We start from the raw sequence: 14,142 nt of genomic DNA, 5'->3' as shown, positions 1-14,142 counted from the left end.
ATAGGAAAGTAAGACAACTTTCCTAATATTCAACACTTGTGATTTCTTTCCTTAACATGTGATTTCTTTCCTTAACAAGTTTAGACTGAAACCACGAATTTTTTAGCAACATCTTTAAAACAAAAAGAAGGATTTAGGCACGAATTAGGGGCATTCAGGACTCACCTCTCTATAACACTACTCGGGGGCTTCAAATCCTTTAAAAGAAACTGATTAAAGAACTGGATGAGAATTTGGATCAAGAGGAGATTCTTTGGTTCCAAAAATCTAGGGTGGATTGGATCCGGGATGGTGACAAGAACACCAATTATTATCACAAGTCTCTAGCAATAGGAGGAACATGGGGCGGGTTTGATTCCTCAAAGCCAAAGGTGAGTGGACTTCCGATACTCATACTTTGTGTAATCATATTATTGGTTTTTTTTTTTCTCGTCTATTTGACAAGGTCCCTCAAGAGACGACGACTGAATGGTGGGATTATTTGGGTCCTAGTCTCGGTGCAAACCAGGCAAACTCCTTAATGAGGTCGGCATATTATCGAGGAGGTGAGAAGAACAAATTTTGGGATGAAGCGGTTCGGGAGTCTAGGCCTGGATGGGATTCAGACTACCTTTTACCAACACTTTTGGGACGTGGTGGATGGGAGGGTCTCTCACAAGGCTTGTCAACTTAACCTTTACCACGAGGAAAGTTCTTACTAATCTGCTGATTGCGTTTATCATGCTTATACCCAAAAATGATAGGCTTGAAACCGTAGGGGATTTCCTCCCATCACCCTTCTCAATGTAGCTTTTAAAGTGATTTCTAAAGTCCTTGTCAACATATTGAGACCTTGGATGCAACGTCTCATTGGGCCTCATCAGAATAGCTTCCTAATAGGTAGATCCACCTTGGATAACGTTATTCTCACTCAGGAGGTAGTTCACACTATGAGAAAGAAATGGGGTAAAGTAGGCACTATGGTGATGAAGTTGAATCTCTAAAAGGCCTACGATAGCTTGGATTGGGAGTTTCTAGAATCCACCCTCAGAGGGTTTGGGTTCTTGGAAAATTATATTAGACTCATCATGTACTCAATCTTGGAATGAAACATCTATATTTTATGGAATGGGGAGAAATTACCCCCCACCCCCACCCCCATTCGTCTAAAAAGGGGGTTACGGTAGGGTGATCCGCTATCACCGTACATTTTCATTCTTGTCATGGAGAGGCTGGAATGGCATATCCAAGAGCAAGTCTAGGCGGGTGGGTAGAAACCCATTCAGTTGTCCCGATGAGGGGTTGGGGTTTCCCACCTATTCTTCGTAGATTATTTGATGCTCTCAGGGTAGCTACTGAAAATCAGATGCAATGAACTGGATGGAGAACTTCTCAATAATGTTAGGTTTGAGAATTAATTTATCTAAGTCTCTTGTGTTTTGTTCACCTAACACTGATAATATGACCAAACGGCGCTTCGGTGAGATTGCCAACATCCCTATCACTGAAAACCTTGGGCGATATAAATTTGGGGATTCTGATTCTTCAACAAAGAGTTACTAATAGTACTTTTGATCACATTCTAGAGAACATGAGATGAAAACAAATTCGCTAAGTATGGTAGGATAGAGGGTCCTTGTCCAGTCCGCACTTGTAACAATGCCAACCTACACCAAGCAATGTCTTGCTCTTCCCATGAGGGTGTGTGAAAATATTGACGAAATTTGTAGAGATTTTCTTTGGGGTCATGACAATGATAATAGGAAAATCCATCTCGTTAGTTGGAAGGAAGTGTGCGCGCCTAGGAGAATGGGGGCCTTGGTCTTTATATGGCCAAAGACACAAACTTAGCATTACTCGCTAAGCTCGCTTAATAGATGGTGACCAACTGGGACAAGCTATATGTGCAAGTTCTTCGTGATAAGTATGTCCCGAATAACAATTTTTTTCACAACCTAGTGACTGTCAACAACTCTTGGGGATGGCAAAACATCATCAAGGGGAGGTCCGTTGTTGAGCTGGGAGCTAGGTGGAAATTTGGAAATGGATCCTCACTTCATTTTTAGTCTGACTGGTCGGTGGGGGAAAGACCGCTCGAGCTAGAACGTGATGTGAAGGTGCCGAATGATTTTGTGATAGCTAAGGTGAGTGATTTTATTACTAATGCTCACAATTGGAATCTGGATTTTTTGCAAGAAATTCTCCCGTGCGCCCTTGTGAACAAAATTTGTGAGATTCCTATTCTAGAAGGGAACCATTCGAAGGATATGTTAAATTAGCCTCAAGGGGATTGAGGGGCTTTCACAGTCAAGTATGCCTCCTATTTGTCTCCTTCCATCGCTGCACCTTTGCCCATGCTTGGAAATGACCGCTTGGTTTGTTGAAACTGCTTAACCATCATTGCTCCGCCCTTGACACTTTCCCCCGTCTCAAAAGGAAGGGTTACCGGAGGTTTTGCCGCCGACTGCATGGACGGAGGCAAGGCTACCAAAACGATAGAAGAAAAAAAAACTTACCTTTACAAACTCAAATAAAAAAGGAGAAATTTTTTTTCCTCTCAAACTCCATTCTTTCCTTTCAATCCACTATGAAAATTCCTTTCACAGTCAAGTCTACCTACAACCTTATTAGTGGAAATTTGGAAAACTCTGGTGACATGGAGCGGATTTGGAAACTAAGGTGTATTGAAAGGATTAAAATCTTTTTGTGGTGCATTGCCAAAGGGAGATTGCTCACCAACGCAGAACGAAAAAAAGAAGATGCCTAACTAGCGATGATAGCTGCCCCAGTGTGGGGAGGAGGAAGAATCAATGAAACACCTCTTCCAAAATTACCAGTTTGCTGAAGAGTATTGGCAATAGTGCGAGAACCAGAAGGGATACATGCGCTCCTTGCTGATGCCGGTGACACTTTGGATTTAGGATAATTGCAGCACAATACTTGGGTATCAACACAACATGAATTGGCCGACGAAGTTTTTCTGCACGTTTTGGGAAATTTGGAAAGGTAGAAATAAGTGGGTCTTCAGGCATGCTTGGAGGGAGCCGAGAGACGTGGTCCAAAAAGATTTTAAGCTTGACAAAGACTCAAGTTGTCTTTTCAACAAAAACAAAGTGGTGAGATGGGTTCGTTGGACTCCTCCAGATGAAGGAGGGATCTACCTGAACACATATGGTGCCAGAAAGAGTAGGTGGATAGCTAGTGCCGGAGGGCTCTTTCGTGATCATAGGGGGAACTGGATTTTGAGTTTCTTGGTCAACATTGGGTCCACTTCTAGCTATCTGGCTTAGGTTTAGGGTCTAAGGAAACGACTACGACTTATTGTTAAGAGGAGGTGGGACAAGGTAATGGTGGATCTGGATTCTGAAGCGATCATTAATGTGATGCTAGCTGACTCTCAAGATTATGAGAATCTAGAAACCATAGTGGCAGAATGCAAGAGGATGATATCAAAGATGGGGTAGATATCAGAATATGCTGCACTTCTTCAGAGTGACGCTGGTAGGGCCATGATTCAGAGAGTCTACTAGCGAGGCTCCATGAGGCGTTCCTTTGCACACAAAAAAAAAAAAAAAAAAAAAAAAAGTTTGTGCTTAGCAGTTATGAAAAAAAAAAAAAAAGATTTTTACTCAATAAACAATTCATCATTCTTTTTCTCTCAAATTGTCATTATCTTCTTTAACTTACCTTCTCACCTCATTCTAGCTAGTTTCAATTCTCTCTTAGTTCTTTAATTTGAATCAGCTTCTAGAAAAAATAATTCGAATAAATTAATTTTATTCTAAGAACTTTACAATATATTTCTAGAAAAATATTTCATTTACTCCCAAAAATTTACTCCTAACTTTTACTTTCACTTGTGTTCAAATTTCATTGGAGGAAGGAAAAGAAAGAGTGGATAAACATCATGGCCCCCTATACTATTAAATTGAGCAATCAAAGCATGCCAAATCATATGGGGTAGAAAATGAGAGTATGAATTGAAAGTACATGTAGAATTACTCTTTTTTAAAACTTTCAAACTAATTTTACTTAATTAAATATTTTGAAACAATATTAAAAATTTAATTTTATCCTAGGAACTTTGAACATTTGGAAGCAATGTTTAATTAAATATACTTAGTTCGTAACTTTCTAAAATTATATTGTAAGGTCCCTGGAATAAAAATAATTTTTAAAATTTTTTTGAATTTAATAAAATAAAATAAAAGGCATGCTAATATTAATAAAAATAATATTTAATGAAATAAAATTAGTTTGAAAGTTTTTAAAATATATTGTAAAGTTATTTGAATAAAATTAATGTTTTTAATATTGTTTCTAAATGTTTAATTAAATAAAATAAAATGTATTAATAAAAATTAGGAATAAGGGTCAAATAGGCCACTGAACTGTACACAGGAATGCAATTAGGCCACTGAACTTAAAAAACCTACAATTGAGTCCCTAAACTAACCAATTTTATTCAATTTGTCCATTTTTCAAGTTTCTCAAGTTGCTAACAAGTTACCCCTCCACATAAGATGCATATGTGGCATTTTTTTTTAAAAAAATAATTTATTTTTAAATTATTTTTTAATATTTAATAAATAAAAACTAAAATAATTTATTTTCAAATCAGTTTTTTTAATGTTTAATAAATAAAATTTAATTTTTTTTTAAAATAAAATAATTTGTTAAGTCGTACAGGGCTTGGATTTTATTTTCAAAAAAAAAAAAATTATTTTAGTTTTTATATTAAACATTAAAAAAACTAATTTAAGGTGTTCAAAAAAAAGAATTTAAAAATAATTTTTTTAAATGCCACATATGCATCCTAGGTGGAGGGGTAACCTGTTAGCAACTTGAGAAACCTGATAAATGGACAAATTGAATGAAATTGGTTAGTTCAGGGGCCTAATTGTAGGTTTTTTAGGTTCAGCGGCCTAATTGTATTATTGTGTGCAGTTCAGTGGCCTATTTGACCCTTATTCCTAAAAATTAAAAGAGTTGTGGTAGTGTGTTTTGTTTCTAAATTTTTAAGTTCTAAATGAAATAAAAAAATATTAATTAAAATTGGTTGTCGTAAAGTGGTTAAAGTTTTAAAATATCATGTAATAAGTAGTTAATGTTGGATTTTTACCAATAAGATTTTACTCATGATAGCAATGCCAACACATGAGTACATGACGAGAGTACTCTTGGATATCAATATATTAAGTACGGTTGGTTAATTTCAATTAGAAACGGCCAAAATTACAATACAAAATTAAGAATCAATAGATTACAAAAAGTACTAGTCTTAGTTAAAGGTTTAGGAGCTATTAGAGAAAAAAAAAAACGAATTAATTAATTACAAAAATTACTACTCTTAGTTAACGGTTTACGCTCTTGAACTTATACTCATAACGCAATTAGTCTTTTAATTTAAAAAAAAATGTAAATAAATTTGTGAACACTCAAAAATAAATAATGCATGAAATTAACTCTAGTTGTAAGTTATCTTCAATAATAATTATAAAAAGTGGACAATTTGATGAATTATGTAAAGTAAACCGGACTTATTATGTGAAATAATTTCAGACTTATTACATGAATCTCTTCAATACTTTTTAATTAAAATATAAATTTTTTAATAAACTCATCATAGTACATAGTTTTACATGAACTTTCTCACATAAATTAATTTTGTCCCGAGACATCTTCATCTTCTTTTTAGCCCCAACAAATCACCAAAGATGGCTATGATGCTCATCATGTGAAAATCGTGGTAAAGCAGTGAGAAAAACGTTAGAATCTACTTATAAATTTTGTCATTATTTTTAGGGAAAATGGCACTTTTTCCCCCTGAGTTATATACTTATAACACTTTTTCCCCCTAAATTATTTAAGTGGCTCTTTTCCCCCCTAAAATGTTAAATGAACATATTCACCCTTAAAATAAATATTTAAAATGAATATTTCATTTATTTTTCTTCTCCAACAAATTATTACTATAATTTGGTTCAAACCAAACAGATATTATAGCAACCAAACCAAAATATTCCAATTACAATTTAGAATCAAAACGCGATATTTAGAGTTTATTAAAATCACAAATCGAAATGGTCGGTTCATGTTCCGAACTGAAAAAATAAAATACATTTATTGTTGAATTTAGACTATTTTAAAATAAAAAATAAAATAAAATTTAAAATAAAGACGGTTCAAAATCACAAACCGGATCCGAAACCGCCGGTTCACGGTTCATGATCCAGTTTTTTTGGTTCATAAATTTAATAAATTGAAATCTAAATATTGGATTCTAGATCTGAATCATAACCGGAAACTTTTAATTCGATTGCTATAGTGTCCGGTTCAGTTCGAACCGAACCGTGGTCATTGCTACATATACACAATAATTTGTTGGAGAAGTAAAATAAATAAAATATTTACTTTAAGGGTAGAAATGTCAATTTAATATATCAGGGGGAAAAACCACCACTTTTAAAATAATTGAGGGGGCTAATGTGCTTACATAAATAATTGAGGGGAAAAAAGTGCTATAAGTATATAACTTAGGGGGAAAAAGTGTCATTTTCCCTTATTTTTATCAACTTTATGAGACAAGACAAAAGGTAGGTTGGATTTCTCAATCAATTTTGCTGTCCTGTGAAAAATTTGACTCCACATCCATTGTATCAAAATATCAATTGGTCTCTTTGGTAATTGATTAAGATTACCAAAAGTAATTTAACATCTATTACTCCTAATCTTTGCGCACTTTTCAATCCACTATGAAAAGTAAGCCACTATTTTTTTTTTTTTTAAATACATATCATAATGTAATAACCTTTCAATTTAAGGAGAGATTATTTAATATCTTTTACTTAATTTTGTCACTTTTTTATGAACCTTAATATAACTAATTAAAATAGATATATATATTTTTATATCAATAAAAAAACATTATGGTAAAAAGTATTTGAAAAGTTTTTTCAATTATTTTTACCAACAAAAAAAATACTTATATACCCCTTCTTTATGGGAATAAAGTTAGAGAGCACATATAATAGGGAAAATGGTCAAATAGACTCTCGAACTTTAGCTGAAAAGTCAGTTAACCCCCTAAACTTTTTAAATGTGCAATTACACCCATCAACAATTTATTTTGATACAATGAAGTCTAAAAACTTATTAATGACCTACTATCACAAGTCATTCGCTTCCAGCCACTTTCCGACGAAATTTAGGCAAAAAAGTAATTGGCGACTGGCGAACGGTCACCAGTCACAAAGAAGTTAGAGGGTGTATTTGACCATTTTTCCTTTTTCTTATAGAGGGTGTCATCACACTAAATTAATATGTTAATGTGTCTAATTGCAATTTTCATATGTTTAAGGGCCTAATTGACTTATTACATAAAGTTAGAGGTGTATTTGCAATTCACTATTATTTTCTCTGCATTCCAACAATTTTAATTCATTTAAAGTATAATATAATAATAATAATATTAAAAAGAAAAAGTACAAATTTTAATTTTTTTAAAAAGTTAATAAAAGGACAAAAAGGTTAATTCATTTAAAGTATAATATAATAATAATAATAATTAAATTTATTATTAAAAAGAAAAAGTACAAATTTTAATTTGTCTTTTAAAAAAAAAAGTTAATAAAAGGACAAAAAGTTGCTAGTTGTTAGAATTGCAAAAGTTACCATTCAAAAGTTGATCTTTTTTTTTTTTTTTTTTTTTTAAATGAAAATGAATTGAAATGTCACATTAGATTTAATTCACTTGAATTGCAGGAATACATTCCGCCTAGCAACGCTTTAATCTTTTACTTTTTTTTTTTTTTTTTTTTTTTTAGAAACAGAACTCAATTCATTAAATCAGCATCAAGAATCGGAACAAGAAAGATGGCGGACCATCTAACAGAAACGACACCCCTAGCTAAAGCATGAGCTGCACCATTCGCAGATCGTTTAACAAATGCCAAAGTTGACCCGTTTATCAGACAACTTGTCTTACAGCATCAATCAAAAAAACCAAAAGCAGAGAAAAAAGATTCAGCATTCAGCGCCTTATAACACAACTGCGAGTCAGTTTCAACATCCACCTCACCCATTCCCGTGCTACGAAGCCAAGACAAAGCCTCTCGCATGCACATAACCTCAGCCTCTACCACCGTATACTGTCCACATACTTGCAAACTCTTGGACGCAAAAAAGCCACCTTCGTCATCACGCAAGACCCACCCCATTCCCATTAGATTACTACCAGCGTCTAAGCCGCATCACAATTCAGCTTCAACCTCCCTTACTTCTGGCCGTGCCCAAGTAACCCGAACTGCAAGTTCAATTTTGTACATCGCCACCCTCCACCTGGACAACCCTCCAAATTCTCCCAATAACTCACCGCCTCACGCATTACCATGGCACCATTAAACTGCACCCCTCTCCACACAGTTGCATTCCGACTTTTCCACAAAGCCCAACATATCATCACAAACTTGGCAGCATATCGTTTTTGAGGTGCATCAACTGCTCAAAAAAACCCTTCTACAGCACACCCGTGATCATGAGACAACACCGGCAATCGAAACGTAGCCGATAATGCACGTGCATGGTGGCAATTACGAACAAATGAGCATCGTTTCATCAACGTTGCCGCACATATGACGTAGAACCATACATGCAACACGTTTACGGGCCAAAGCTTCCCTTGTTGGGAGGACTTCCTTTGCTATGTTGCCAGGCAAAGACACGAACTTTCGGAGATACCTGTAAGTGCCAAATTCGATTCCAAGCATGATCAGTTTACACCTCCCCCGTGAGTAACCTATAACAAGATTCATCTCCTGCAAGGTTTGAAACCCCAATCCGCCTTTGGCCTTAGGAACACACATGCCCTCCACGCCCTCCATCGAATTCCCGAGGTGCCCACAACTTTGCCAGTCCACCAATATTGATTTAAATATACTTCTATCTCCCTGCACAAAGATAAAGGCAAAGAAAAAAACCATCATAGCATAAACTTGGCAAGGCCTGCAAAACGTTCTTTAACAACACCTCACGCTCGGCCCTTGACAGAAACCGTGTGTTCCACCCCGGACCCGAGCAAGTATACGTTCCTTTAAAAAGCCCAAAATTGCTCTCTTACTCCTTCCCACCATCGAGGGTAAACCTAGGTACCTCCCCGAAGTATCCCCTGCTGCACCCCAAGGACACTCTCTACCGCATTCCTGCTAGCTTGATCCGGTGTTCGCACTAAAGCACACTTGGGACTTGTCATAGTTACTAGTGGCCAGATGCCCCAGCATACAAATCCAGAACCAATTTCATATTTATAATCTCCTCAGAATTCGCACGCAAAAAAAGGAAACAATCATCCGCAAACAGCAGATGAGAAATTGGTGGTGCCCCTCTCGCGACCCGTATCCCATGCAACAACCCCCGCCTCATCCGATTTTCTATTAAAGCACTCAACCCCTCCACCACCATCAAAAACAAGTATGGCGAAAGCAGGTCACCTTGCCGTAGACCCCGCCCTGGCATAATGGGCCCCAACTGCCTCTGCTCATATAAAATATGGTACTGCACACCACATACCGTTTCCATTATTATGTCAACCCATCTTACACTAAAACCCATCCTCAACATAACAGCCCGTAGAAACCGCCATTCGACCCTGTCATATGCCTTACTCATATCTATCTTCAGGGCCGCCACCCCACCAACCCCTGTGTTTTTCGTTTCAAGAAATGGTGTGCCTCAAAAGCTAGCAAAATGTTGTCCGTAATTAACCTCCCGGGCACAAACGCACTCTGTGCTTTAGATATAACCTTATCCAGTAGCGGCCTTAGCCTGTTCGCGCATACTTTAGCCACAGTCTTGTATAGAACGTTGCACAAAGCGATAGGGCGTAAATCCTTCATCGAACTAGGCTTCGGTTTCATCTTTTACTTATTTATACTCTAGCAATTTGATAATTTGGCTAATAATAGGCATATTTTAATTTGCTCATTATTTCATATACACATTCCTGTGATTAATTGCTCCCAATTCCCTTTGCATAGCTTGCTTGCATTCATTCACACTTACACTAGATCCATGGAATGAGCTATTGCGTCAGAACAATTTTCAGCAACAAATAATAGGAATGATGTCTTATCTTCTTTCACATTATCAGGAACAAGAACAATAAACTTACATTCAATATAATTTTTCTCTCTTCTTGTTTTTTTGGTCTATTAACGATAATGAAATTAAATTAAATATTTATATATAAACAACTACAATCGTTAATATTTAAATCTTAGTTCGTTTTAGTTCAGGAACCTTTCACTTAATTGCTGGGCCAGAGGTAACCCACTACATGATCTCGTAAGCACCGAAAGTGAGCAAATTATGCTGTGCATGGTGTACACGGTTGTAAAAACGACGTTATTTTGAATAAAAATGCGCGTCTCACTAAAAAAAAATTTAGATTTGATTCCCGACAATAGTATTATTTGTGTGCATAATTTGAATTATATATCCACAATGAATGAACTAAATATCCACAATGAATGAACTAAATCCACAGTGAATGAATGAACTAAATATCCACAATGAATGAACAACATAATGTTGTTGAGGGGAATCGAAACTGATTTTTTTTTTTTTTTAAAATGGGACGCGCGTTTTTAGTCTAAACGACGTTGTTACATCATAACTATTGCCGAAAGTGCTAGTTAAGTGGGTGAAGCAAGACTCTCGTACAAGCGGTATAGTTAAAGGTCACAGATTCAATTCTTGTCAATACCCTCTTGGTCAAGCCCGTCACATAAGGTCGTACTATAACTAGTGCGATTTTACTTCTCATGTGTCGTTTATGAGTTAGTGGTCCTATTTGGTAAAATAGTTAGCTTATCAGTTACTTTTGGTTTATTTGACCATTATTAATTTTTTGACTTGGTTCAAAAATCAACATTAGTGTTTGGTTAATTAACTTTTTGTAACTCTAAAATGCTAAAATTCAAAAAAGTACTCAAAGCAACTTTTTCAATTCGTTTTTTTTTTTAAAAAAAAAAAATTATACCAACCAACAGCTATCAGCTAACAACTAATTTACCAAACACTTTTCTACAATTAGCTAATGTTATCAACTAGTTATACTCTTTAATTAACCCAATCAGCTAACAGTTAACAGCTATCCACTAACAATCATTTACCAAACAGAGTCATTACGTAGGAACAAAGTTTCCCTAGTAGACACTATTTGATAGTAGCAATGGTTTCTCTCCTCACTCCAAAAAGAAAGTGGAAAAAAAGGTGAGTAAATTAAGTGTGAACATTGTTAATATAATTTGTAGGTGATATTGTGGTTGCCAGATGATAAGCACTTAAGATATTTTGAGGTGCTTATTAAGTTGTTGTTTGTCTGGATGCTCGAAAGCTAGAAGTGATAAGTGGTAGAGAAACATCACAGCCGTGCATCAATCAATTCTTTATTAGTCGACCATTGCTTTTCAATTTTAACTTTTTCACTTTAATTGAAAGTGAAATGGAACTCAAAAGTCTAAACCTACCAAAATATGCTCTTTTGAATGGGTTTTTTTTTTTTTTTTCTTCATCTCTCAATCGACAGCTATTTTCGTCCACATCGTCCATATCTCTAGCTTGGCTGTGTCGTGATCGAGCTGACTACGTTGTCTCAAGATTGGACAATATTAAACGTATTTACATTTGACACATAAAAATATAATACAGTTTAATTTGATTATTTTATAAGTGATTAAAGAAATTAGAAATTTATAAAAAAAATTATATCAGTGTGTGTAAATTAAGGTCGTTTACAACAAATATTTTCTTTCAAGATGCAAAATAATTATACATTTATACATGCTAATACAGTTTAATTTGATTAACTCTTTGTAAGTAAGTTAATTTACAAGCACTACTGGAAATTCTGAAATTTCCGACCACCTGAAAATGATCTTAAATTAAGTTGATACTAAAAAGTCCAAAAAGTGGTCGGAAATAGCAACAAAGGTTTTTCCGGATACCAAAAGTAGTCGGAACAAGACTTTCAACTTGATTTAAGATCACTTTCAGGTGGTCGGAAATTTCAGAATTTCCAGTAGTGAAGTGACCGAAAACATATTGAAATTTTGTTGAAGTGTAGCCGCATGTGCAAAGATTGTTTGCAACATGCATTTTCTTTGAACATTTATTTATTTAGTAATGTGGCTTCCATAGCCAAACATGATAATTACTTGAAAATAATTAACATTATAAACCAAATATTTCAAGACTAGCCGATATGATTTGAATTTATTTTGCATTGCTATTGATATGATTGATGTGCCAAAATAGTTTGCAAACATATACTCCATCTGTCTCATTTTATTTGTACGTCTTTATTTATTATTCATTGGTTAAACTAACTCTTTTTTCTTTGCTTATTTTCATTAGTATTTACTTATAATTTTTAAATTTGATTTTTTTTTTTTTTTGTTTCATAGTACTTTTCATGTAGTTTCTAAATATATAAATTTCACATACTAATTCTAAACTTAATATTTAAAAATTAAATTGTAAATAACTTCAGTCAAGTCTAGTATATATACCGAATCCGACACATAAAGACGGAGGGAGTATATTATTGATAAAAATATTATGTGAATAAAATTCTTGTACTAAATAATTAATGTTCAAAATGATATCATTTATATATGGCATCTTTGCAATGACCAAATCTTATTATAATTTAATCAAATTAACTAAATAATAGGATGATGTGAAATGGCGAATTAAATAACTCAAGAAAGAATAATATATTACACCATCTCACTAAAATTATTATTTCTACTAGTGCGATTTAAACCCGATCAAGGTCTTAAGGTTATAACTGAAACGTGAAAGTTGTTCGTTACGTTGCATCTGACTAATAAATAGATTATTATTATTATTATTATTATTATTATTATTATTATTATTAAAGCTAGAAAAGATGTAATTAGAAAGAAAAAAAAGTAAATTAAAATACGAAAATCATATTTTACCCGCTTATTATTCTTATGGACAATTATTTAATTTATTAACAGGATTGAAGTGTGTTTTCCTTGTCATGACAAAGCAAATAATGGATATTATATAGGACATGGGTTATCTACACATCAAAATGGGATTCCAACTCATCCATTTATTGTTCTTATATTATTATGTCTTGTTAATTTATTATATTTTTGTTGGAACAAAAGAAGTGATCTCACCATAGAATATGGTACTGATACAAGTTAAATAATCAATAATTTAGTAGCTTAGCAGCAAGATTTACTATTTTGTACAATTAAATAGTGACGGTAGGTGTTAAATTTTCTTATCACCCAAAGAATTAATTAACCACCAATTAAATTGGCTAGTTAAACTAAAGAGTTATGTTACATTTTCTCGTTAAATTTATTTCATAAAAATCATTCTTGAAGCGATATCACATACTTATTAGCTTCATTAATGTTTTTTTTTTTTTAAATTTGATTGTATTAAGTAGATTCTTTAATTTTGTACTTCGTGAAGGTCAAATTAGTCAATTCAGAGCAACTAATAAATATTTATGTTTTATTATTATGCCAACAAATGAATATTATGAGGCAAATTCAATACGAAAAAAATAGTAATATTTTTAGAAATTATTAACTTATCTCTAACTTCATTGATGTATTTTTATTAATTTTCTGAACATTTCACACTGGTAGCCTTTGTCTGACTAGAGGCAAGTATCTTATGCATATATATATATATATATATTAGTAATATATCAATATATATATATATATACACCCACCTCCAGGTGCGAATCCTTCACCGCACCAGGAGCGAAATAGAATGAATTCTGTCCGTCCACGTGTCCAGATCCTAATGGACTGAGAAACACTAGTATCTTTTTAAAAAAGGCGGTGGTCATTATCGATGAGATATCTATAATTGAACATACGAAGGGTGCAACGTAAAATGTATATAAATTGTATATACGAGAGTGCAATTTAAAATTGTATATAGTGTTGGCAGAGTAGAGAGAAGTTACAGTCTCGAGCAATCCAATACTTAGTGAGCACCTATAGTTTCTAAGTAGGCTTTTTGTCTACCTATAGTCTACGGAGTAGTTTGCAGCAAATAGTTTATAATTAGCTTTGCATTTGGACGTAATCGATGGTCTAATAA

The sequence above is a fragment of the Ipomoea nil genome, unplaced genomic scaffold (genome assembly GCF_001879475.1).
Source record: "Ipomoea nil cultivar Tokyo-kokei standard unplaced genomic scaffold, Asagao_1.1 scaffold2110, whole genome shotgun sequence".
Taxonomy (NCBI): Eukaryota; Viridiplantae; Streptophyta; class Magnoliopsida; order Solanales; family Convolvulaceae; genus Ipomoea; species Ipomoea nil.
This window is presented reverse-complemented; position numbering follows the sequence as displayed.